Here is a 6,000-nt window from a genome sequence, read left to right as displayed (position 1 = left end):
GGCTTTGTGGACTGTTTTGAAATTGTATGGACTTGATGGTAGGTTACTAAAAGGGGTGAAAAGTTTTTATGTAAATAGTAGAGCGTGTGTAAGAGTGGGAAAGGCTGTGAGCGATTGGTTTCCCGTGAGAGTGGGGCTGCGACAGGGATGTGTGATGTCGCCTTGGTTGTTTAATATTTACTTGGATGGTGTTGTAAGGGAGGTGAATGCAAGAGTTTTAGGTGGTCTGAATCTGGTAAATGTTGATGGAGGAGAGTGGAATCTGAAGCAGTTGCTGTTTGCAGATGATACTGCACTGGTGACTGATTCAGAGGAGAGATTGAGACAGTTGGTAGAGGAGTTTGGAAGGGTGTGTGAAAGGAGGAAATTGAAAGTAAATGAGAATAAGAGTAAAGTGATGAAGTGTACGAGGTTGATAGATGGTAGGGGGATGAATATAGTTTTGAATGGTGAGTTGCTTGAGGAAGTAGATTGTTTTAAATATCTAGGGTCACATGTTGCTGTGGATGGAAGAATAGATGCAGAAGTGAAGTTTAGAATAAATGAAGTAGGAAAGGTGCTGGGAGGAATGAAAAAAGTGTTTAAATGTCGTTCGCTTAGAATGGATGTAAAGAGAAGGCTGTATGAGGGTGTTGTGGTACCGACTGCATTATATGGGGCTGAAACATGGAATATGGGTGTAGCAGAGAGGAAAAGTTTGAATGTAATGGAGATGAGATGTATGAGGAGTATGTGTGGAGTGACGCGTATGGATCGAGTGCGAAATGATGAAGTGCGAAGGAGAACTGGAGTTGTTCGGGAGATGGCTGGTAGAGTTGAGCAGAGGGTGTTGCAATGGTTTGGCATATGGAGAGAATGGATAATGAGCGATTGGTGAAAAAGATAACTAGATCTGATGTGAGAGGTGTAAGGCTGAGGGGAAGACCACGAATAGGATGGATGGACAGTGTGAAGAGAGCGCTGGATGCGAGAGGGATGTATGTTGAGCTAGGAAGAGTGGCTGTGCGTGACAGAAATAAATGGAGAGAAATTGTGAATGAATAAGTGATGACGCAGCCCTGAGGGGATATTCTCCCGCATTTGGTCTGATCAGCTAGTCAGGTCAGGTGCGGGTAAGGGGATGAGTCTGTTACGATGTGGCAGGGGTAAACCAGTTCTGCTGTCGGGCCCTCCTGCGGATGTCACTGATTGCATTGCGCAGTTGACCCTTGTGCGGTGTGATGCGGTGAGGATCTGTCCGTTCTCCCCTTTGGAGCTAAGATGCGAATGAATGTGTTTGAATGGATGAGTAAATGGAGAGTGAGTCGTCCTGTCTCGGCTACCTCCCTTTCCGTGGGGGAAGCAGCCTAGGTATATAGATAGATAGATAGATAGATATTTGATTATTTATTTATTGTCTTACTTTTTCCTTTGTTCTCCTCTCTGTGTTTTCCAAAGATGCTGAGAGTCATGCGGGCGGTATTGTCGAGAGCCTGTCAGTTGGAGCATTTCACTGGCGATTCACACAGACAGGATGACCCTCAGTGTTACCCTCAATATTCTGGTGTTGCAGCGCCATGATAAACCTGATGAAATGAAAGGGGCAGCCTGGTGATTGTTTGTGTACTGGCGAAAATAGAGATATGTTGCATTGAAGAAGACCTAAAGGTGTCAAATATAAGAGAGAGAGAGAGAGAGAGAGAGAGAGAGAGAGATGTAGTCATCACTTAACAAGACACTTAAGTGAACGAAACGGATGTATAAAGTTGACGAGTGCAAAAAAAAGCAAACATCTACAGACACATAAGACTGTTGATGTCTTAAGTGAAAGCGAGTGTCACTTGTTAATTAACAAAAAAAAAAAAATCTGAAGTAGTTTTACACAATTTGGAAATATCCCTTATCGCCCAGAATACAATTAATTCTTTTAATATGCATCGTAATTCCTTTAATACGTAGTGTGTGTCTTCACCACCGTGCCATCAGCGTTCTTGCAGAAGAAGATACTTTTTCCTCTACTCTCTCTCTCTCTCTCTCTCTCTCTCTCTCTCTCTCTCTCTCTCTCTCTCTCTCTCTCTCTCTCTCTCTCTCGTTCTAATCGCGTCAGCCAGGATAACACTCAGGTATTACACACAGATTCTGTTCCTGAAGAGGGCGTTGAACTTGTTTAGATCATGTAATGATCAAGGGAACGTTAGTCAGTTATTTAGTAGAGATTTTCGGGATTACTGTGGCTCAGCATTGGGTTCCGATGGTTCATGAAGAGTAATATGTAGATTTTTAAAATAATTTTTACGATATAAGAGTAGAGGTACAGTCAAAACATTAATAAGGGATGGTGACGAAGAGAGAGGGACAGAGACAGGGAGAGTGGCTGGTGGCATAAGGGAAGGAAACGACACGTGGACAAGGCGACAGAAAAAAGAAAAATACACTTATAAATATGATACGATAATTGGAAGGCTGGGGCGAGGAAGATCAAAGGTTGGGGAATAATGGCATGCAGGAAAGGTTCGTGAGAGAGAGAGAGAGAGAGAGAGAGAGAGAGGAAAACAGACTTACTGGAGGAAGGACGACTTGGTAAAAAGGGTGAAAGAAATTTGTACAATATCAGTTGAAAGAAGTGCGGCAATAATGAATTAGCTCCGCGGACTGAAGCCCCACACTATTTAATTACTCGCAACAAGTACTATATTATCTATTTCGAGTTATTTGGTCCTTAGGCTAGACTGTTCATATTCCAGATCATGAAAGGGTAGTAGAATAGTCTAAGTCCCTCGTGGCATTACATGATCGTACAACCAACAATTCCTTCTTGCGGATTCAAACTTGAGTATGGCACATGACCATCATCCCTACTGGTGCCCTTCGACCTTTAGCTCACTAGGCGTCCAAAAACGAATATATAAAAAAAAAAAATCACCAATATGCAAAGAAATGCGGTGGTCAGCAAATAATGACGTTGATCAGATCACTTACTAACATGCATCCACCTCCTACCACCATCACATAATTTACTAACATGCCTCCACCTCCTGCCACCACCACATCACTTACTAACATGCATCCACCTCCTACCACCATCACATCACTTACTAACATGCATCCACCTTCTACCACCATCACATCACTTACTAACATGCCTCCACCTCCTACCACCATCACATTACTTACTAACATGCCTCCACCTCCTGCCACCATCACATTACTTACTAACATGCATCCACCTCCTACCACCATCACATCACTTACTAACATGCCTCCATCTCCTACCACCATCACATCACTTATTAACATGCCACCACCTACCACCATCACATAACTTACTAACATGCCTCCACCTCCTACCACCATCACATCACTAACATGCCTCCACCTCCTACCACCATCACATCGCTTACTAACATGCATCCACCTCCTACCACCATCACATCACTTACTAACATGCCTCCATCTCCTACCACCATCACATCACTAACATGCCTCCACCTCCTACCACCATCACATCACTTACTAACATGCCTCCACCTCCTACCACCATCACATCACTTACTAACATGCCTCCACCTCTTACCACCACCACATCACTTACTAACATGCCTCCACCTCCTACCATCATCACATCATTCACTGACATGCCTCCACCTCCTACCACCATCACATCACTTACCATCATGCCTCCACCTCCTACCACCATCACATCACTTACTAACATGCCTCCACCTCCTACCACCATCACATCACTTACTAACATGCCTCCACCTCCTACCACCATCACATCACTTACTAACATGCCTCCACCTCCTACCACCATCACATCACTAACATACCTCCACCCCCTACCACCATCACATCACTAACATGCCTCCACCTCCCACCAGCATCACATCACTCACTAACATGCCTCCACTTCCTACCACCATCACATCACTTACTAACATGCCTCCACCTCCTATCACCGTCACATCACTTCCCGCCACATAACTCACATGTCTCTATTTTCTTCCGGCATCACAACCTTCAAACCCGTGGTCATATCCATGCTGAATAAAACCTGCAGTCCTCTGCCTGTCTATCTTTCTATCTCATAAGTACCATCAATAATACCCATTTTTCTCTTATACTACTCTACGTTTTCATTCTTTCCATCTCTATTTGCTTCATTTCCCTTATATGCCTCCCCTGTATTTCTTATTTTTCACAATCATATTTTCAATTATTCTCATATATTTCTCACACCTTTTCGCTACTATTTCATGTTTTCCTCCAACCAGCACTCCAAACTTACAACCGTATGAGTCGATGCCCGATAGTAAAGAAACATTCAAATTTTCCCCGTGATCGACTCCTAAACTACTTTCCTCGTCACCAAAGACAAGCGCATTGCACAGTATGATTTCCGTTTAAATGGGTGTTACTGAAAAAGTTTAATTGGATCGCGGGTGTGAGTCTGACAATCGGAAACTACGAAGGCAACGCCAAACCGAATAATCAAGCAGGCCGGATTAATCTCTCTCTCTCTCTCTCTCTCTCTCTCTCTCCCTCTAAGTAATTATCCTCTTGATTACATGCTGGTGGCCGAAAAAGTTGTTATAGTAGGACTCGCGCACGTTTGTGGCTGTGGTGTGGCCCGCACCTGTGTACAGTGTTGCCACGTTTTCTATACCGTTATCTCTCTCTCTCTCTCTCTCCTGGCGGGAAATGTGAGCCACCCTGAGTACTTTTGATTCTTTTATAAGTTATTTATAATTGTGCTTTCATCTGTTAATTTGGTTTTGTTATATTTAGTAGTAGATGGAGTGTCAAAGTTACTGTCTGCTGAGAGGTTTGTTACGTTACTGATTCATACACCCTGACGTAGTGGGGTGTGGGTGTAGGTGTGGGTGGGAGTGTGGTTGTGGGTTTGTTGGGGGGGTGGTCCTGGGGGGCGGGGAAGTGTGACGGGGGATTTGACCTGAGACACCCAGGAGGGATTAAGAAGGGAGGGAAGGGGAAGGGGGGGCTGGATTCACCTACCACGTGGTCAGTATTAGAAGAGAGAGAGAGAGAGAGAGAGAGAGAGAGAGAGAGAGAGAGAGAGAGAGAGAGAGAGAGAGAAATTACGTGTATATATATATGTGCATCAATAGGAACAATGTATATCAGTGTGTGCAATATGTACAAAGGAACAAATGAATACAGAGAAGGCAGTGACAGACCTCTCTCTCTCTCTCTCTCTCTCCTGGCGGGAAATGTGAGCTACCCTGAGTACTTTTGATTCTTTTATAAGTTATTTATAATTGTGCTTTCATTTGTTAATTTGGTTTTGTTATATTTAGTGATGCCGACAATGCATTCAGTGCATGCCCCTCTCCAGCCTCTCTCTCTCTCTCTCTCTCTCTCTCTCTCTCTGTAGGGAAGCTATCTGTCAGTGCTGCCACTCACAAGAATTATATGAATTATTTCTTTTACTTTGGATATTGGGATATTTCTTCTTTTTTCAGGCTCATTCTATTATATCCATAACTGTAATATTATTACCCACCCTAAAACTACGCTAAAAAACATTAAAAGTGACTGCTATTTCTTTTAGCAACACTGTACAATATGTATGCCATGTTTCTGTGTTACTGTATAAATATTTTATGCATAATAAGATTACTGTTGATTCATCCATCAAAATACACAAGTGTAAGTTTTATTCATCTGAATTTATCGAATTTGTGATGCCTTGTACATAAATAGCTTCCGTTTCACATCGCAAGTTGGGGAAACGTGGCACCATTGTACACAGGTGGGGGCCACACCACACGCGCAAACGGGCGCCAGGGCGACTATAGGCACATTCTTGTAGAGTAACAGGGCTTCACTTAACAAAATATGCCGCCTGTATTAATGGTGTCATATGACCCACTCACGCCAGATTAACCACACCGGCTGATAGGCTTTCTGACCCAAACAAAAGCTGGGTTAATAACAACCTTAGAGCCTGGGGAAAATTATATGAAAAAAAAAAAGTTGTAAATTTACTGTAGCTCATGC

Source organism: Coenobita brevimanus, chromosome 81, assembly GCF_032717465.1.
Source record: "Coenobita brevimanus isolate Jiangsu-jjx chromosome 81, ASM3271746v2, whole genome shotgun sequence".
NCBI lineage: Eukaryota > Metazoa > Arthropoda > Malacostraca > Decapoda > Coenobitidae > Coenobita > Coenobita brevimanus.
The sequence above is the reverse complement of the archived record's forward strand: the minus strand, read 5'-3'. Positions refer to the sequence as shown.